We start from the raw sequence: 22,626 nt of genomic DNA, 5'->3' as shown, positions 1-22,626 counted from the left end.
TAGGTGCACTAGTAGTACTAGTGGTACTAGTGCTACTAGTAAGAGCCAAAATGTCCACTAGTAGTACTAGTAGGCGCCAAAATGTCGACCAGTAGTACTAGTGCTACTAGTGCTACTAGCAGAGGTGTAAAGAGTACTAATATATTCTACTATTATATTATGTAATATATTATATGTTCAAGTATTCAGCTGTTTTATAAAGGGAAATGTTTAAACTATTTAAGAAAATACTAAAGGGGACTTAGTCTCAATCATAAACAGTGTAGAGTATTTTAGTGTTTTTAATTTTGTTATTCTTAGTTTCAAATGCAGCCTCAAAGGCTGATGTAGCTGCAACTAAACCTGAGATGAAAGATAGTCCATTTATTCTTTTAAAATTAGCCTTTATGAGCTTAAATATTAGATGTTTTAGTCACTGTTTGTTTACCTATTAGCTACTGAAGCTTCTAACTGAGTCTGTTTGGTTTGAAGTATTTATTTTCACACATCTGAGATGTGTTAAGTTGCAGCAGCTTATAACACCCAACTTCCTCATACGTCTGCTTCAAAATAAAAGCACATCACATAGATGGTAATGAGGGACTTTTATTGTGAAAAAGTTTCCGGAACTAAATGTGTTTATCGGAGTTTTCGCGGAGCTGCAGCGGCGATTGTAGTCGCGAAGGCTGTAGTGAAAAAGAGCACTCAGCCACTTCTTTGCCCAAGAGTTAGAGCCACAGCCAACTTATTTTAATCATCTTGGACTTAAGACAATGAGACATTAGTTTATAAACACCTTCAGCAGGTAGACCCACAGTAGTAGAGGTGCTTATCCGTGCTAGCAGAATTGGCACCGAGCCAAGAAAAGGGTCTCTGTCTCTCGTCGCTCCGGTGCGAAGGAAAATCATTCATAGCAGGCCTATTTTTCTTACTTACTTTATTAAAATGTAGCGAATTACAATACTTAACAGAAAACCTACTTAAGTGAAAGTAAAAACTACTCAATTACTGTAACGCAAGTAAATGTAATTCGTTACTTTACACCTCTGGCTACTAGTGCAACTAGTACGACTAGTGCGACGAGTGCTACTAGTACGACTAGTGCAGGCCTAAATGTCAACTAGTAGTACTAGTACTGTAGACATTAGCAGTACATATATGTATAGCCCCATCTGTGGGTCATTTGCAAGTAGTACAATTTTTAATCTTCACTTTACATAATAAAATTACATTTTTAGGGCTCATTTATACAATGGAGTAGAGCCATCTTAAAGAAAAAAAAAGAAAATATTTCAGATTAATCTTGTATATGTATGAGAATAAACATGTAAATTTAGGAGAATAAAGTCATAAATTTACGAAAATGTTAATTTTTAGGTTGAAGCCTATCATAGAGAAGCCTTCCACCTGCTCAAAAATGATGAAAGGAGAACCCCTAAAGCATTTTCCTCTGCCACAAAAGAGACAATTTCATCCAAGTCAGTGTGGTTCTTTCTTCGGAAAATTACAGTTGCTTCCAGTATCTTTTCAGGGTCCTGATATTTTATGACAATATGATGATGATGTGCTGATAAAACAACTTATCGGATATATTTGTCAAACTGTTTTTACAGACTACACAAGGAAGGAGCCTATTTCCTTATTTGTCAAACCTTTACTATAACAAGATGCTCCATGTTTATCATTTTCGAACAGGCGGCTGCTGTCTCGTACATTTTACTTTGTTCTCATAAATTAACTATTTTAATCTCTAAATTTTAGTTTTTTTTTCCTTTTACATGGCCCTAATCTTGAATCCCTTTATTTTTCTTAGTTTACCGACTTTAGGCCAAATTAAAACGTATTAAGTACAAGAACATAAATTCTGTATCAAGTTCCAGTTGTTTTAAAGTCCATAATTTAATCTGATTAACTTTTTTCTTTTTAAGAACAGCATGAATTTATATGAAATATTTACACATTCATTTTTAACTTACAATTGCACCTTGGGCTGTTTTTTATCACTCTACTGACCTTAAGACGTACTCTTTCTTATGTTTTCTGTAAATACTGTCTTGATGGGATAAAAAAGGAAAAGGAAAATCATGAGAACAGTTCTAAAATGATCTTCTATCTTATTTTAAGTTTAAAAAAACAATTCTAACATTTAATATATATATAATTTTCATGTTTTACTCTCCATGGAAAGTAGGGAAGAAGCCGTTGCTTCACAGCACTTGCTCCTTCTTACAAAGGGTTAAATTTGTGGAAGGTGGAGGTCTATATGGAGAACCAATGGTAAGTTTCAGAGAATGCCCTGATCCCACCCACTCATTAGCATGTACTTCAACCAGTGTTTCTAGTACGCATTCGCATTTTGGCTTTCACTAGTAGTACTAGTTAACATTTAAAACCGTAGTAGTTAACTAGTTATGCCAAAAAGAGTACTACTAGTGTAACTAGTGACATTTTGGCTCTTACTAGATAACTAGTTAACCATTTTGAGCCTCACTAGTTCACTAGTAGGACTAAAATGTCCTGAACTAGTGTTACTAGTTGGCTTTTTGCACTAACTAGTTAACTAGTGGACTTTAAGAGCCTCACTAGTAAACAAGTAAAATTTGTAACTGAATCACTAGTGATACTAGTGGACATTTGGGTCTTACTAGTTAACTAGTAAACATTTTGAACCTCACTAGTTTACAAGTAAGGTTAAAAAGAGTCAAACTAGCTTACTAGTGGACATTGTTGCTCTTACTAGTTAACTAATAAACATTTTTAGGCACACTAGTTAACTAGTAGACACAAAATATATCTTACTAGTTAACTAGTAGATATTTTGCACCTTACTAGTTAACATGTAGGACTTTTTGCCTTCTACTAGTTTACTAGTAAGTCTTTCAACGTTCTACTAGTAAACTAGTGCGGCCAAAGACTTCACTAGTACAGGAAACTGAGCTTTGATATCAAGGATATTTATTAAATCTTCAATCGGCTTTCCATATACCATTGCTCAACTCTTCAACTCTCTTCCACCTCTCAAGTCCCCCTTACTAAGCACCTTCTCTCCCTCCCCTTCTCTCTCTCTCTCTATTGCTTCTTTCACTTTTTGTATCCTTTCTTAGGTATTTCATATAGTTTTGTAGTTTTTCTGTTCTTGGTATGATGTGTGTCTATTGATGTCTTATTTTGCTGTCTTCATTTGTCTTATTTATTTTTATTTTTTAACTGTATTTTGGAGCCGTTGTCCTGACCTTGTCTGTTTGGTTTTTTTGTGCCTCATTTGTATATCACCAGTTTGTCACTTTATTGCACCTAATAAAAAAAAAAAAAGTCACTGTGTGTTTAGATCTCAGGAGCGTGCAAATGAGTCTGTATGGTTTTTAAGTTAAGTTTCTTTACTGCAGAGTGTGTTAAGCTGCTGCTGAAAACACCACATTTACTGATATGACCGTTTCATATTGTAAGCGTTTCAACAGCGTAAAAAAGTGGGGACTTTTGTAGAATGTGTTTATTATATGAGCCTTAATGGAGCTACAATTAGCAGGGATTTTCATTAACACTGTCAGCATCTTGATTCTCCTTTCTTCACGAGTCACAGCCTGCTTCTTCTAATCCTCTTGGACTTAAGTGATGTGAGACATCAGTTTAAACACAGCTGTAAGCAGGTAGACCTGTTGTAATGGAGATTCAAATATGTTCCATCACATAGCGTATGTCAAAACCTCATAGAGACAGGAAGAGATATTCTGCAGTGCTCTTTGATCAATGCCTGTGTGAGACCGCTGGCTCTGCTGTAGCAGGTAGTCTGGACATCAGGTGTTGCCTCCTGTGTTCATGCCTGTGTTTAAACTGGTAATGGAGGTCTTGTATAAATCCCTGTCGTGGAAAGAATGAAATACCGCTGCAGGTATTGATACAGGTTTACTCCACACTCCTGAAGTATACCATTCTTTTTTTGCACAAGTTTGATGGTGCAATGTTTTTGCAGTCTGTAGCACGACTCGGGAGTACCTTTCATCCTTACCCCCAATCCCCACATATTCCGTGCGCACCACGACCCTTCAGCGCCGTAGTTTGCTGCCACTCTAATCAATCATTGTGTTTCCACAGCGAGCACTGTGGTCTGTCTTCGGAGCATGCCACCAGCACCGCTATGCTGGCGGCTGTGGCTCAGTTGGTAGAGTCTATGCCTCTCAACCAGAAGATCAAGGGTTCAATCCCCAGCTGGGCAACACAATGTGTCCTTGGGCAAGACACTTAACCCTGAATTGCTCCCACTGCTTCAGTGGTGGTGTATGAATGGCATTAGTTACTTCTGATGATACTGCATAGCAATCATCAGTGTGTGAAAGGGTGTGAATGGGTGGGTGTGACATGTGGTGTAAAAGCGCTTTGAGTAGTTGGAAGACTAGAAAAGCGCCATGTAAGTCCATTTACCATTTTACGCTCTGCTACATACTCTGCAGGTTTGCGTCAAGCTTGATAGAATATGACAACCCGGACAGGAAGTCAGACAAGAAAACGCGCAGAGCGTCTGGTCAATTTCAAAATAAAATAGAATATACAGACTCATGATCTTATTTTTGTTCACTTAATTTTATTGTTAATTTTAATTTAATATTAATATTACATCAAAACAGGCACTGAACGAATATGTACCTGAAGACGTGATCAACAGTGGATTGTCCCACCTTTGTAAATCTGTCATTAGAAACATATATTCTATAGTAGACACATCAGAGACAGCATGTCTTACAGCATTTACAAAAACAGAATTGATCTAAGTCCTAACCTCTATGAAGAATCAAATTTCCACCTACAAACGTCTGTTACAGAATTGTTTGATGACACACTCTGTTTAATAATCATGGTCAAGCATTGAGGAAGAATAGACTAATGAATCACTCGTTTTACCACAGGTGCTCAAAAGATATTTATTTTTCACTCGGCTTGGTGAATCACTCATAGCTGCTGGCTACAATGATGATACTAAACGAGTGTCAGAATTGACATGAAATGTCATGTGAAATGACTCCACAATAAACATTTGCTGGTGAACCACTAATGAGATGAGAGTGTGGGTGAGTGATATTACCCCTGTGTGGCTCTGACCATCACAGCCCTTTCTCTTGAATTTCCCTCAGGATCACTAAAGTATCTATCTATCTAACGATGGGGAATGTAAGCTTTGATCCAATGTTAATCAATGGTATGAACCACTAACAGGTTGTTGAAAATCAAAAGCTACAGCATACGTTTTGACAATTTGACAAGACATTGAGGCAAAGTATTGAACTCCCAATCACTCGTTGGTTTTAGTCAATCATATACTGTAAAATCTGGAGTATAAAATGAACCTGTACTTAGGACCCAGTCTATTTTGGGGAACCTTTTGAATTAAATCAGCGGTCTATGCTGGTTTATGTACTTTAGAACATTCCACCGTTTAATTTAAATGCATGATTATGACCTAATGAGGGAAAAAGCTGTTACGCCAGGTCCACGTTGCTGTGTATCACAGCATGCTTTATGTATCCAAGCGGCCCTTTGCAATACAAATGTGAATTTTCAGTTGCATCAGGTCGTGGGTGATGGTGGTGGCTGCGCTTGTGGACATGATGATAGCATTGTAAACTGGTTTATTGGTCCCACTGATATATAGGACACAGACACTTTTTAGTTGAAATAAATGTGTGTATAGTGTGTCTTACACAGGTGAATGATGGTGAAAAGTGATCTAAAGGTGTTATATGAGTGATGTTCATTCCCCACAGTTAAGATTTTGTGAGCACAAAATATATATATATTTTTTTTTACTGTTTGGGACTTCAGGGGCTCCGTAGTGCTCTCAAAGACCACTAACAGGACAATTACAACTTGGCTGGACTCAGATGGGAAGATTGATACGCTGCATAGCTGTCTGCTGAATTTCAGGTTAGCTTAGCATAGAACTGGTATCATCATTTTTACATGTTATATCTTAATCATTTAGGCACAATTGCTTTAACAAGAATATTGTGCTTTTATGAGTCTTTTAATCCAGCCTGTAGACCTTCTACTCTACATGAATAACAAGACAGAAAAAAGATAGTGGAGGACGGTTGGAGGGAGGAATGGAGAGGAGGCGTAGGAAGACATAGTCGTGTGTGTGTGTTTGTGTGGCTCCTATTCATTCCTGCCTGCCTTGTGCTTGTGCTAGCCGAAGGTTGAGCCTTGGGCTCCAATGAAAGAACCCATAGCAGTGAGCACCCTGTTCCTGTATGTGTGTGTCTGTTTTGTGTGGTTGCAGACACACACTCAAATGCAGAGGCAGGTTCCTGGTAGCCTTGGGCATGCAGGACCCACACACTGAAGACACACTCTCCCTTTGTTCCTTTCCAAACAGCTCTATAGAAAAATAATAAAGACAGATGAGCCAATTCAAACATCTCTCTCGCTTATTTCATTTTTCACTTCCTTTTCTTCGTCTTTGTGTTTTTCCGATTGTCAGGCTCACCTTTCATTCTATCCATCCCTCTGTCTCCATCACCATGGTTTTGTCTGTCTCCGCTGTGACTGACGTGACATTTTCATTTCTCTGCATATGTTTCTCTTTACTCATCTCTAGTTTCTAAATGTACACAACTATTAACTGCTCCGTAGAGGACTGGAAACAAACTGATATTTGGTCCAATTGTGGAGGCCATTTATAAATGACGGTTAAGTTGTGGCTACTGAGTCAGACATCGGAGGGGAAAGAGAGAGGGTGGGGAATAGCTTACAGGAGAGGAACCCCAGGCCAGATTTAAACATGGGGCGCATGCACCTACCACTAGGCTACCAGCGCCTCCAGTTGTGCTACCTTTGAAGTTTAAGTTTTCACCTTTGATTTTGGGACAAGTTAAGGAAATTGCCACAACGATTGCATACGAGACATTCTAAATGTATGGTTTCATCATGTTGAGAAAATTACCATTTTTTTTGTTTTTTAAACTTTATTCTATTGTCCAAACTAAGCTGCACGCCAAACATTTACAGTATTAGTCTGAATATTATACAACCCTGATTAGAAGACGAGTCCCTTTTAAATACTAATTTTGGAAAATGAATTTTTGAAGACCAAATCTTGTTTTTATAAAGACAACTTTTTCATTTCAAAATAAAGATAATACAAACTCATACAATGAAATGAGATGGATTTTTTTAACCTCAATTAACACACATTGACAAATGTTCAGAGGGACCGAAACGTGATTTTTTAAAACTAAATTGGTGATACTTAGCAAGACTAGTGTGTAGGATTTTTTTCTTTTCAACCCCTATTCACTAAAATCAGCTCTTCAATATCTTTTAAATTAAACTATCACATTTCACAACAGACGTTAATGTGCATAACGTCAAAGTATCATTCCCTAAATGTCATTAATGTTTTTCGGAAGGGAGTAATATTTCTATGTTTGAGAATTAGCTCAGTGAGCTCGAATAAGTACAGCCTGCTAAATGAGAGGAGTCCATAACGACTGAATCAGGAGAAAAAAAGTGTGTGAGTGGTCACTTCACGTGGCCAAGAAAAAGGAACCTGGATATAATACTGTATCAGCTCATTGTGCACCTGCTCCAAGGGTCAACCCCTTCCTCATCAAGAAGTAACAGCCATGGTGAGTGACAAAAATCTCATTTGTAATATAGAGTCAGTGTGTGTATGTGTTGATGGTTATTTGACTGCATTTGGTTTGATCTGGTGCAGTCTTTTATCATTTGTTTGACTTGACTTTGCTGTTAGGTTGTTTTATTGGGTGTATAGCAGTACTGTGCTATATGCTATGTAGTTTTGGTGGCGTTGATTATCACATCACATCATCTCATTAAAAGCTGGACAGTGCGTCACTGACAATAAAATATGAGTGAGTGATGAATCAACGAACAGAGCAGGTGATTTTCAGCACCACGGGCAGCTCCATGCTAATGTACACATTAGAGGTCAAATATTATCCTCCTTTTTTTAGCAAGTTTAAATAAGTCTCAGAGCTTCCTAAAAAAAACATCTGTTCCCTTTATTTCAGCCCTGCTCAGAACAGGATGTTTTTTTCGAGTGGCAGTAGCTCAGTCTGTAGGGACTAGGGTTGAGAACTGGAGGGTCGCCCGTTCCCAAGTCCCAGTGCGGACCAAAATATGGAAGGTGGTCTAGTAGCTGTGAGGTGCCAGGTCACTCCCCGAGTATTGCCTCGAGCAAGGCACCGAACCCCCCACAGCCCTGGGATACATCCTGCGTAGCAGTGTATAGCAGCCCCACTCTGACATCTCTCCACTAATGCATGTCCACAGGTCCTGTTTGTGCATGTGTGTATTTCAGGTTTATGTGTGTGAGATTACACTCTGTTAAGTCTCTCAATGACAGAGTGTACAACAAAATTTCCCCCAGGGATGGATAAAGTGTTTGTTGGAAGAGCAACAATTAAGAGATCATAAGTGGATTATTTTGAAGAAAACTTTTTTTTTATCATGCTGCAAAGAAGTAACATGGCAGGCAACCCGAAGGTGGTTCTATGCATGTTACTCCTCAAATCAACTCACACATAAATGTCTATATGATGTTGTTTTCATGGCTTTCTTGCGTGATACACACTCACGTGATAATTGGATGTTCAAGGCTAAAAATAATTATTATAGACAGACTACATCATTATTTATCTTCAATTGTAGGAACCTTGTTTTGCTCCACCTCGAGGAACAACAAGCGAGATGTGCTTTAAAGAATCTGCCCTGCTTTTTTATAAACTGCTCCTCATTCTTGTCTCTTTCTTGTATCATTCTGAGTTTTTCTTCTGATTTTGCTATCCTCTTCCTCCTCCATCTTTCCTTCTCCCAATTTATTTCCTCCCTCTGTCTATCACTGTCTGCTCTCTCAGGCTCACGCTGAGTTTGCCTCTAGCCCTCCGTGCCTTTCTCTCACTCTCGGCCTGTTTTTCTCTCCTCTCCTTCGATCTGTTTATTTTCTGCTTGTTTTTCTGGCCTCCACAGCTCTCTCCCCACTCAGCCCTACCATAGCACCACCACCTCTCCTCCTCTTTCTCATTTCTCCTCCTCCATCGTACCCCCATCTCTCTCTCTGTCCCTGCTTCCCTCCTTCTCATCTGCTCGAACTCCTTTCTCCCCCGATTTCACCCATTATTTCATCTTCTTTTTATAAATCTCTCTTTCAGTGTGTCCTGCTTTCCCACATTTATTCTAAACTTCACAACATGTTACATGTTTCTATATTTTGAACTGGTGCTGACTTTTTACAGGTTGCTTTTTACAGTGTGACACAGACTGGTCTGTCTTTGTAGTATTACAGGGAGTAGAAAACACACGATAGAGGTATGGTGCTATTACATAGAAATGTTAAATAAATAATAATAAATAAAGTTATAATGATTGGGATGATTTTTTTTTGGGGGGGGGTAGCTGATGTATAATTGGCAACAAGCATATAGAATTTAGGGCGATCAATATATTTTTTAAAGCACTAATTTAATTTCACAAGACAAATTGTTAAATCATAAACGTTTTGTTGGTGTGCTTTATATCTGTCCTTATTTCAAATATCTGGAAAATACCAAAAATCTTGTGAGTTTCAACAGTCACTGCATAGGAAATAAATTCCCCCATTTGACCACTTTTGTACAACGTTCTCATAGTTTGGCTCAGGTTAGGGATGTTCGCTTTCTATAAGGTTTTTTTGGGGGGGGCTTTTTATGCTTTTATTTTTTTTACAGATAGATCAGTGGATAGAGCCAGAAATTGGGGCGACAAAGAATGGGGAATGACATGAGGGAAAGGCGCCACAGGTCAGACTGGAACCAGGACCACCGGCTTAAGCCCCGTTTCCACCGAGCGGTCCAGTATGGATCAGTACAGTTTGGTACGGTTTGGTGCGGTAAAGCCTGATCCTGTGTGCCTTTCCACAGCCAACCGTAGTTACCGTACTCTTTTTTTGGTAGGCGGCATGTAAGCCGGATGCCGATAGCCGAGTCAGCTACGTAATAGCGTGACATCATAGCAGAGCTACATAGTATGCCCCACTAATAAATTCAATGAAGAAGAACATGACACAGTAAAGAGCAACAATGGAGGACATCCAGCAAGTCGTGGTCTTTCTCATTGACTTGTGTTACAAAACACAATGAAGCTTTGTTTCAGACAAGGCTGTGTGCTGCGAGGAAAAAATACAGCCCTCCTTTATTGCTGCTTTCGCACAGGAAGTAACGATCATTTCGACCAATCAACGGACTGCAGTGTTTAGCTCCAGCTTTTAGGCTCAGATCGGTAGACTTGGCACCCAAACAGAAGGGTAGCAAAAAGTAGGACGGCTTCCAGTCCCCCCTGTGCACATTTAATCAAATACACAGTTTAATGTCATCACCCTTGCTAGTCTGCATCAGAATTACTTCAGAAAGTTAAACTAATTATTAATATTGTTTATATGTTGGCTGTTGATGCCGGGGAAATGATATACCAAAACGCATCCGCCTGCCACTAGACCGGCTACAGCTCCAGCTAATGGGCCTGCTTTCCCTGCTCTCAACCAGGATGTACATAAACACACTGAACAGGTAACATCTTGTAGGAGCAACACACTTTGGCAGTATTTTAAACTAAAAATGGAGATGAACAAGTATAGCAGATGTTGAGTCCAATTTACACTCTTCAGTGAATTTTTTTGTTTATATGAAGTGAAAATGTCCATTGGCTGACATATTATTATGACACTGTGTTTTTGCTCCACCCCAGCTCTACGTACATCTTCCCTTTTGTGTTTAGATGTTTATCCTGTGACATACGTTTAGCCATGCTTTTCGTGTATAGGGGGCTATAGCCTTACCCAGCATGCTTTTAGTGAAAGGCATGTTACACTCATGACTTAAACAATGTCTATTTGGAGATCAATGTCAGGATCAGAAAGTGCTTACTCTGTGAAATTGAAGCACAAAGGCAAAGAATGACCAGTCACATGTCATTTGATGACCCCTGGTTTATTCAACCTTTCTTTCCCTGCACAGCAGTAAAACCTCAATCGCAATGCACGCTGTTTATTGTATTAAACAAGAGGTTATATCATGTCCAGGGTTCCCTGCTTCAAGTGTCATCTGTAATGCTACACTGTGCTGGGACATAAAGTTCATGTAGATGCTGATGTGAGCAGCAGTTGTTATGGAGGTCATTGCTCTAAAAAAAAAAGACAAAGGACATAAACCCCAGGTAGGTTGAGATAAACTGTCACAGGTTTTCCACACAGTAAAATGTATGTTTTAAACAACTATAAATATAATTATGGTGCCTTTAAAGCAACAATCAAAAGTTGTTTTGCACATGTTGCTTATCATGGTCAGTGCCCCCCCCCACAATTTGAATCACTATGATTGCTCTGATTCAAACCTTTCAATATGTAATTGTTGGCAGCTACATTGCATAATCCCATCAATGCAAAACACATCAACTGTTCGATCTCATCACTAGCTCCATGTGTTGGCAGCAAAACTTATGGTTCATGAATTGAACAAACACCTGTAGGTGCCAGCCCTTAAGGTGGCCTTAGCACCCTTCTCCCAGCAGGCATCATCACGCTATTATTAATAATAAGACATACCCTGACCTCGACTAATACATTAAACACAGCCCCCCCCAACTCCCCTCTAACACACTTTTCACCTCTCCTCTTGTTCCCTCACTCTGTGAGTGTGAAGTGCCCCCAATGACCGCCGTTAATAGTATTGACGTTGTTCCCATGTCTCCACTGAGGAAACACACAAACACTAGCACTGTGAATATACTCACTAAAAACTGTGTTACACATTGGTACTAAGTTGTCAGGCTGGACCAAAGCTGAGTAGGAGTACAGGGACTTACAATGATAAGTGTTTTTCATTTAGGTCAGGTCTTATTGATCAGTGCTGCTAATTAGAGCCATTTGTTTACCTGTCCGTCTGCTGCAGACGTTGTTTGTGGTGGTGGGTATCTTTGCGCTTATCATTGAGATACATTCAGGGTGACTCAATTTCATCTTAACTTCAGAATTATTCTCCCAGAGGGGTTATTTGTCCCACAGCCAGGTAACCCCCCAAATGTCATGTAACATTTAAATATTATGTCCATTAAACCTCACCTGCAATGTGCTACACATTAAAGTTTAATGGTGGGCGGTGTCGATCAGCCCCTGATCAGCCACCCGTAGTAACAGAGGATTAATGGAGGGGAAAAGGTGGCAGTGTGTTATGTCGGGGCTGACAGGGCAGAACGCGTGCGTGCGTGCGTGCGTGCGATATCTGAGTTTCGCTGTGCCTCATCAATATTACACTGTTTCAGATGCAAATGTACAAGTGTGTAGGCAAGACTTCTGTACTCATTGTATAAGAATTTAGTTCATATTTCTGCATGTTTTCATGAAGTTTAAAGGCTTTATATGCAATTTTTCACACTTAAATGTAATAGTAATCAAGACTCTGTGAGTCATGACTGTCTACAATGGGTGTAACACCCGAGTCCCACTGTCTGTGATGTTTTCAGAGTTTTCAGAGTCCTGTCTTCAGTTTGTTTACATCGCCTGGGAAGGACGGCCGGCTGACTCCTCCCCTCGTGTATAAAAGTTGTTTAATTGAGGGACTAGAGAAAAGAAGAATAACATACTGTACTCACTGCTTAACTGTGTTTCTAGATCACGCTCATTTCAGGTAAATTTACATGCAGTGTGAAGATACGAGCGTAATAAAGATCGCTAGCATTAGCATGCTAACACAACAATCCAAGTTGTTTTGGTTTCTTGCTGGTGCTCAAGGGTGACATCTGCTGGATCAAAGAATTGTATATAAAGCCTTTAAGGATTCTGACAAAATGTTGCAATACCACCAGAAATCTTAGGGGCAGTGTTGCAAGAGAAGCCGAGTAAGCCGGCAAAAAAAAAACAGCGAAGAAGAATACGATTGTGCGAGTTGGTTTGGAACTGTAAATATAAACGTATAACGTATAAAGTTTGATGGCAGGGAAGGATAAAAGGAGGTCCTTGCGAGGCCACGCCCTCTAGTGGATGCATTGTTTAATGTCCAGCACAATGTAAAGGACACAGGTATATGGTTAGAGATAATGATATTATTTAAAATGTACATATAGCTGTTTTCATACCTAGCATAAATGAACCCTAAAGGTTAAATTATTACAGGTTCCTCCCATAACATTTAAAGCTGGAAATGAAGTTATAAAAGACAAAACAGGTATTTTTCATGCCCTTAATGAAAATGTGACTTTTTGCTTGTTGTTTTATGGTTAACCATGTCAAAAAAAAATCTTCTGAATCTGAAATACGGGTACTTTGAATTTTAATGTATCCTCCAAGTTAGTTAAAGATACAATATGTAGAATTTTGGTGCTAAAATATTAGATGTAAATTTAATTAAATGTTAAAATGATAAATGAATTGATGCTCTAAAATAGAAACAGTTAGATACCTGCCTGACTTATTGATGAGATCAATAAGTAGACATGACTTACATTTCTGAGGTTTTGAAGACTGCAAATGTTGATTGGGTAGATAAACAATTAAGGGCCTATATCTAAACTCTAAAAGCGATTTTTATGCCTTTACTCTCCATCTTTGTATAAACTAATGAGTATATTTACTTTTATGAGCGTATGGAAGATCTTACAAAAAGTAACAAGTATTATTTGACCAGTGTTTGCACTTGCTGATTTTGCATTGTTTTTTTATGTTCTTACTGTCTTTTAGTCGGTTGTTTCTTAGATTTAGATCTCAACGGGATCATGTCATACAGTAGGTAGCTTTGCTGGTGAGATTTACAAAAGGGACCTTCCAAATATTTACACAAAAACAATTATTTTGACAGGGCAGACCTTTAACTATACCTTTAGCAATGGGATCATGTCGCTACTAACAATGTCAGCATCTAGCGTAAGCAGAAACATGATTTAAACTGTGTCCATCATCACATTTTTGATTTAAATTTTGAATCTCTCCATCAATCTCTCTACTTTTCTTCATGCTGTCAGAGGCCAATGCTGCAACTCTCGCTTTTCTAACATGCATGTCACACTTGAGCGTGCTCGCTCAGGAATGTTTACAGTGGGACTTTCAATCTTTGTCTTGTTCAAGGTAACACTGATGGGTTGCCATGGTTTTGGTAGTGAGCAGAGCCAATGCGCATGACAACTCCCTCCGCTATTACCTCTAATTGCGCTTTCTCTCTTTTCTTTGTGCTCTTCTCTATGAAGGCATCAGATAGTGGGAGAAAGCCAAGGTCTGCAGAGGGAGGACTATTCACATGCTTATTCAATTCAAATGACAAAAGAGTAGAGGGAGCAAAGTGCATATATTCACACATACAGACACACACACCATTAAAATACCAAGGTTTTCATTAGCATGGTCAATAATGATTTAAAATGCTCAGGTCAAAAATTGTTCACAGATTTAGAAGGATGGTCAAAAACTCTATACCAATTAAAAGTACACAACTCTCTGCCAACTGTGTGTGGAGGAATCTGGTTGGAGAATAGCACATTTCCTAACTCTCTTCTATTGGAAAATAAAAAATAATTTAACTGGAACTCCCAAGTTCCCACCTCGCTTTATGAGCGCCAGCGTCTTTTTTTCCAATTGTTTTCAATGAGAAGAGAGCGTTCGCAGCAAAATGCGGCTGCCCGGAGAAAAAGCACAATACACAGCATCTTTTTCTTGAGCGCTCTGCCTGCTTTGCGCGGCTGCTCCGAGCACTCAAGTTCAATATCTTTCAACTTCTTTCAACTTTTCTCCAGCGCTCTTTTACATAAGATATTCCTCGTCTTTTAGCCGCCTATAGTTAGTGACTTGTATCCACATCCTCTTTGTTTCTACTGAGGTGAAAACGATCTCAAATAAAAAACGTACACTCAAAAGCAACAGAGTAGTGTCGGTCATACAGCGGCCGTTGTCATAGAGACAGGACGGTGAGCGGCGTTTTTCTTCCAGCTTCATATAAGGAGCTACAGACAGCAATTTCCTGTCACTGGAAACACTGTTAGACGATTTTCTAATATTTTCAGGGGCGATAAGTTATTTCCTGTTTGCAAGCACATTGCCCTGTCATGTTAGAAACATTAACTAATGACTGACTTCCAAAACTTTTCATTTTTTTCTGTGGAAAACAACCTGACTACACAAAGATTTCTGTCATGAAATCCCAAAACAGTAAAAACTAAATCATGCTTCAACATCTGGTGATTTTCCTCTCATCTTGGGTCTTTAAAAACCCGCGAAGATTTTCAGATCCAGCCAGTTCCAGGAGAGCGTTTCATACGGCAAAAAAACAGATATGTGTTGATGGAGACATTTTTTTAAGTCATTATATTTCAGTGTTGTCTGTGTTGGTTGGTTTGCAAGAACGTCTGATTTCCATGATTTGATAGTGAACATCTGGCGAATAAAAGGGTGCACAAAGAAAGATCATATTCATTGAATTCTTTAAGAAAGCTCACTGTCACATTTCTTCTTCTCTGCAGACTCGCACTCTTTCCCAGAGCTAAAGTGCACTGTGGACAAAGCAGACTACACCCTTCTTGTGTTGATGCAGAGGATTTATTAGCATAAAAATGAATCTCTGAAAAGATATGGATGAGAAATGCTTACCTACATCCTATGTCCATGTCTCAACAGCTCTGTCTTCCTCCAGCATCCACTGATTTATGTTCCTTTTTCTATTTTTTCTGACATACCTTTCGTGTTTCTCCCTGGTCAAGGTTTTTGAAAGGTGGAACATCTGTTGTCTCTTCAAAACCATGTTCCTCTGTAGCGACTGCATATTTACCTGTCTTATTTTCCTCACCCTTTCAAATCGAAACATTCCTCTGTAAGAAGGAGAGCTCAGTGAAAAGATAAGTGACCTTGAGGATGAAAGATTGCAGCATACCACGGACTTCTTTTATAGGGATGAAACTCAATTCAGCTCAACTCAATATTAAGTTAGACGCAGTTTAATTTAAGACGCTCTCTGGATGATACCACACACTGCTGCACCATGGAAACACAAAGCCCCCCAAAAAAATAATCATGGATGATAACACATGAGAATTGTTTTTTTGTTTTTTGTTTTTTTTTAAATCTTCTTCTTCATCAGTTTTATTAAAAGACGCAGAGGGAAAGAGATGACAGAAATAAAAACCTTCAGCAGCACTCACATCTGTGGACTTGTGCATTTTCACCTTCATGACGTTCTATGAACGAAGAGGACCAGGGCTAAATGTAGGGATATAAATAATTGAGGGTCTTTTTATACCAACATCCTGTTTGGATAGTCACAGAAACGGGATGTTCACGATGTAAAAAGGAACCTATAAATATCAGTAGCAAGTTACTCCAGCTAGTTCAAATTTAACTTAAGCCGGGTGTACACTGTATAACATCAGGCCAGTTTAGACAGCAGGCGAGGCTGGGACAAATTTCACCCTGATCACGCTTCATTAGTCATGCAGTGTACCGATGCCAATGAATCACAATGCCGATCACAGCCTGATCAGCTGCTCCTGACTGTTCCAATGATTTTCTGGCATGTTGGATTTTTGTTGGTATGACTGCACACACTCGCAAAGTGAGTGCAAAGCCACAAGCCAATTCTCCAACCTCATTTTTTCTTCATTGTGCCTGCACCTTCCCCCCCTCCTATCATGAGAGAAACATCGGCAGGAAATATCTGCAGACACGCAGCTGACAGGGAGCTTTTGTTATGAGTTAGCTGCTAGTTTGCGTGTGTGTATCTGTGATTTGCCTGTGTGTGTATTTGAGCCGTGCATATGACAACTTAAACACAGAGATCAGACTCAAACCTCCATCTGTGGGAGTTTTATATCCACAGTTGTGAACGCTCAGTCCTGATTTTACTTGTAGAGTGTGAGCTCTCAGGTTGTGCTCCACAATCGGGTCATACAGTGTGAGCACAAGAGCTGTGGACGCTAGTTAAAAATGATTCAGCCGTACAGTTTCACCTGAAATTCCACTATGACTTTTCTATAAATGTACAATGTACACTGCGCTTAAGTTTGAACATATTTTCTTATTTAGGATGCAGTTTACACACTACTACCATTAAAAGTGATGCACATGCTGAGATAGTTCCAACCAAGGCAAAAGAAATAACTTAAGTCTCACACCCAGCTCCTAGTAGGTGTAAAAGCCTGTACAAATGTTTGTTTGTTTCTTGTGATGAAAGGCGGCACTGCTGAAATATGGAAAAGTGAAAATCAACAGGATTAATGTTCTATGCTAAATAAAGGATTATCTTATCTTATATGTAATTGTTTTTAATTACTTATGCGTCTTCATATTTTTGCAAAACAACCAAATAGCTATTGTATTATTTTCTGATTTTATTCCTGTATGTGTACAAAGGAGGGAAAAATATCACACATAATGAAACCTGCCTTTGCCTCAAACACACACCCTTCCTCTATGACGCAGACACACGCACGCACACACGGCCATCTCTGTTAGCGCAGGTGTTGGGGCACTGACAGAATGATACTCTCATTCCAGGAGTGCCCGTCGACTCTGAATTGCATGTACGCGTGTATATTTGTGTGAGCCTTTGTGTCAGAGAGCCATAGACGGAGAGATTAACCCATCATCTCTTTCTTTCACTGTTTCTCTGTCTTTTCATCCATCTCTGTCTCTGCCGGGCTGCAGCGGTTGATTCTTTTAATGGAAAAGTCAAACAGACCACCCCTTCTTTTTTGCCTTTCTGTATGTCTCATCTCCCACTCTGACTCCCTTTGCTCTCCTCCACTCATCTCTTTGTCTCTCTCTCTGCTTCCCGCCCTCTCACCTGCCAAAATATCACAAAGCCCCCCCTTTTTTTTTTGACTCTCTGTTTTGCTGTCAGTGTTGCTGATCAATGCAATGGAAAGGCCAGCGAGGGAGGGCGGAGAGACAGAGAGAAAGGGATGAAGTGAGATGGCAAGCATTAATAGAGGGGGAAAGATCAAAAGAAGTGGTTCTTTTTCTCAGCATTTCTGTTTTTTTTATTGCACTCCTTCCCCATCTAACTATCACACTGTTTAGCCCCTTTCACTCGACAATTTGTTGACAGTTTCAGGACAGCCTTCCCTCCAAATTTTTGTGAGATTGTTCAATATTTATGTTCAATTTCCTGTTATAAAGGGGGAACACGCACTTTTTGGACTGTCACTACGAATGAAACAACAGCCAACTCGTAGTCTTCAGTCACAAGAAAACTAAAGAAGCTACAGCACAGACATTTTTGTATTCTATGTATTCATTCACCTGAGCACCGCAGAAAGTTTGGGCACTTGCACCCCTGTAAACAGCACCTGGGACACTTCTTTCATTCACTTGACTTTTGAGGATGGGGACTCTGGTTGTGTGTGGTGAGCTGTTTGTGTCATAGTGTTGCTCTCCTCACACTATAGGAACAAAACTGTTTAATGTGTCGTCATGTGTGGGGTCTCTCACATTTTCATCATCTGGAAAGACATTTTACATCTTTTAGTTTGCAGCTCTAATGGTTATCGATTATCATTTAAAAATAAAATCTTCTGATGCAGATCTTCCACAACCAGGCACGTACCAGACGTGTCCGACACTGTATGAAAAACACATTTTTTCCTCGGTCTAATAAACCCACAGTAAAAATAATTTAAAATAATTCCTTCATTTCAACAGGGACATCAGGACGCTGTTTACTTTAATGACATACTCACAAGACAGGCATATCACAGAAAGTTACAATATTTATCAGAACACTGCATATAAAGTCAGCCTACATAAATGGATGGATTGATAGAGAGATAAATGCAAAGAGACAAGGGGTGAGTCATATCAGAAAGTCATCTAGCCTCGTGGTTCCATTAACAAACATCGAAATGACCCGACTGACCAATCAGCTTACTGACATTAACACACATTAACCACCAGCCAACACCAGGCGACACCAGCAGGCCTGTTGATGAGGGTGTGTGTGTGTGTGTGTGTGTGTGTGTGTGTGTGTGAGATCAATTTGAGCGTACGAGCAGTCATGGTAGTTGTGTGTCTGTTTTCATCTGCAGCTTCACTGACCTCTCACATGTCAGAGCAGTGTGTATGTGTGTGTGTGTGTGTGTGTGTGTGTGTGTTGGTCATCGTGTTAATGTTGCTGTGACCCTGACTGCGTGACAGACTGCTCCGTCTTCTTCCCAGATGTTCCTTCTACCAAAGTTCGGCTTGTTGATCTGGATGTGTAAAAAGAAGATAAAGCAATTTACTGTGATTTTTGTTTTCACGATACTACAACAATTTTCCCACCCCTATCATCGATACCTTGAATGGATTGAAAATGTCCTTTAGTTTCCCTTAAATTCCAGTAATTACAACAAAGTCTGTTCCTGTAGAAGTTTATATTCAGTAGGCTGGCTCCTTGATCCTTAAACAGCCTCCAGCAAGAGAGAGAGCAGGTTGAGTGACATGGAGAAGTGAAAGCGTTAAAATAATAAAGGAAATGACATGTAATTATATAATTGTTGTACAGTAGTTACTCAGCAGCATCTTATTAACATGTCTACAGCTCCTCACAAACATGTGTTGGGGTTGTATCAAGTCAACTTTGGTTATATTCTTTAATAATTAATACTTAATTATTAATAATATAAATAAAATATCATTAAACTATGTTTAATCTCGTTTTGGGGCACCAACCTGTAATCAGGTAAATATAACCAAAATATCACTCAAATCAGTCTCAAATTAGTTATTTAATTACTAATATTATTAATAATGAATAACTATATTTCATAAATTGAAGGCGTGAAATCCGTACACAAAGCCTTCGCACCCAGCTTATATCACAATGTAAATACACCAGTAACCACAAACAACTGCTCTCTTAAATTATAACAGAATTTATTTAAACAAAGCAACATCAATCCAAAATCAATGAACTTAATTAAACAAATAACTACTATAAACCAATCTAAGCAACAAACATTATCAAGCAAAGGCTTGTGGAAGGGGTGTGAATGTAGGTGTGTGTGTGTGTGTGTGTGTGTGTGTGTGTGTGTGTGTGTGTGAGAGAGAGAGAGAGAGAGAGAGAGGGAAGAAGAAAGGGGGGGAGATGGCTTCGTACCCTCGTGGTCGTTCACGATGGCGCAAACCTAACAAAGACCTGGGTGCGTGCGCGTGTGGATGAAAGGGAGAGAGAAGGGGGGGGGAAGATTACTTCGTCCCACGTGGTCGCCCTTCCGATGGCACACACCTAACAAAGGCCTAAATGTGGCCTTAAGGTCTAAAAGAGACTGAGTTCGGCCCTACACAGTCTGTGTCTCTGAGGCGTCTGGATAGCCGCGAGTGTATAGATCTCTGTGCGTAATGGCGCGGTGGTGGAGTTGGTCTCCAGATGTACGTTTACACAGGAATATGTGTGTATGTGTGTGCGTAGAAGGGGAAATAAAAGAGAATAAAAGAGAAATGCGTGCCTGAAGAGGCCGGATCACAGTCCGACTCCCGCGCCACAACTCGGAGTAATTCCCTTCATTCACAGAAACAAACCAATAGCCGAATTCAGGTTAATACGGCTTACACTGGCCTTTCTGATCAGAAGAGTAATACCCGGTTATAACGCTGTTACGATAAACACATATAGGACGCAGCGGTCCGAAACAACAAGAGTTTTAAACAGTTAAAACTCAGGACGCAGGTCCAACAAAGATAAAAATTACAGTTTCTGCTTTGATCAACAATTGTTAAAAACACTCTCTAAAGCTAATTCTGCCCAGACCTAATTAAGCCTCACTTGTGAATCGCTTTGTCCGCGATTGGTGAAGGAAAAGAGTCCGGCGATGGAGCAGATCTTCTGTCCGTCCTGGTGCAGAGGCGTCTGATGGCGGCGAGGGTCCCTTACGGCGAGAGCGGCTTCGTTGGTTCTCCGTCGAGTGGAAAGATGTCCTTTGATGTCCTTTCGTTGCAGGACGGAATAAGACCGTTATCTTTCTGATAATCTGTTATAGTCTGACGCTCTCCGAGAAACTGAGATGCGTTCACTGGACAATCCGAGCTCGGAATTTAGAACACTGCCGGCCGCGGATTACCTGCGCGCCAAAACTTAAAACAAAGGAAGATTGTTGCAGGAAACAGGAGATCTTCTTGGGTCTCCGAGCACCGAAGGTCAGCGCGTGAAAGAGAGCGAGCAATGGAAGTCTTGGAGTTTTGTAGCCTGGCCTGCTCCATGGGGGTCTACCTCAGGTCCCCTCCAATGAGGAGAGAGAGGTTCCGGCCCCCCCTTTACTTCACACGTAGGTGTGAAGTACCGCAGGGGATTCTGGGATTAAGAGTCCTTTTAGGCCTCTTTGTGATCTCAGTGAATAACTCAAATGAGGCTTTTACAGAGGTGCAGGCCCAAGTCCATTGCTTGACTGTTCTAAGCCTGCGTGGCCCAACACATGTAAGCTCGTTTGTATGTGTGTGTCTGCACCTCCATCTGTTAGACCGGGGTTATAAATTCACAGGTCGTTAAATGCAGTAGTTTGTAAAGTCCTTTTGGCTACTCATTAAGATGCATAGTGTCGGTCAATAGTGTTGTTAGGCAGCTGTGGATCAGTTGGTAAAGCCGGTTGTTTCCTTACAGGACAGTCGAGGGTTCAATCGCCAGCTTTTACAGACACTTGTCCGATGTGTCCTTTGGTAAGACACTTAACCCCAAGTTGCTCCTGCTGCTTCGTCAGTGGCGATTGAATGTGTATGAATGGGGTTAGTTACTTCTGATGGTCTACATAGCCTCTACCATCAGAGTGTGAATGTGTGCTTTGAGTAGAAAAGTGCTATACATGCTGAAAACCATTTACCATTTATTCCAACAATACAGGAAAAAGACAACCCAAAGCGCTTTACTTTAAAAAAAAAAAAAAAAAAAATTATTAGGTGATACAGAACAATACAAGACAAGTGAGGGACATGACAAGAGCAAAAGCATGTAGGAGACAGGGGAGACACGACGATACAATGCACAGCATAGACAAAGACAAGACAAAACAGGCAAGCAGGGAGTAATAATAACGTTTTGCAATTTTGTATGTTGAGGGCCCTGCTTGTGTATGTGTGTGTGTGTGTGTGTGTGTGTGTGTGTGTGTGTGTGTGTGTGTGTGTGTGTGTGTGTGTGTGTGTGTGTGTGTGTGTGTGTGTGTGTGTGTGTAATTCGAGTGTATGCTTGTATTTATTTATTCATTTTTACCTTTCCTTTTTTCCTTCCTCTTTACCCCTATTCCTATTTTTGTCCTTCTTCTTTCCTTCATTCCATTTTTCTTTTCTCATTTTTTTTTCATTTTCCTTCTCCTCCTTTCTCTTATTTCCCCTTTCCTCCCCCTCTTTCTTTCTATATTTTATATATATATATATATATATATATTTTACTTCAGTCATTGTGTGGTGCAGGGGTGCCCCTGTCTCAGCTGCCCCCAGACCCTGCGGAGGGGGCCAGCTGATAGGGTCGCCTACTACTGACTTCTCATCAGGGGTGACCCTGTTTCAGTTGTCCCCAGACCCTGCGGAGGGGGCCAGCTGATTGGGTTGCTTACTGCTACCCTCCTGCCAAGCTTGAACAAGGAGGGGCTAGAAAGTATATTCAAAACAAAGGGAAAGAAGAAAACTAGAATAACTGAGAAATTATAAAATAAAAAAGAACA

Source organism: Labrus bergylta, chromosome 7, assembly GCF_963930695.1.
Source record: "Labrus bergylta chromosome 7, fLabBer1.1, whole genome shotgun sequence".
NCBI classification, from domain to species: Eukaryota; Metazoa; Chordata; class Actinopteri; order Labriformes; family Labridae; genus Labrus; species Labrus bergylta.
The sequence above is the reverse complement of the archived record's forward strand: the minus strand, read 5'-3'. Positions refer to the sequence as shown.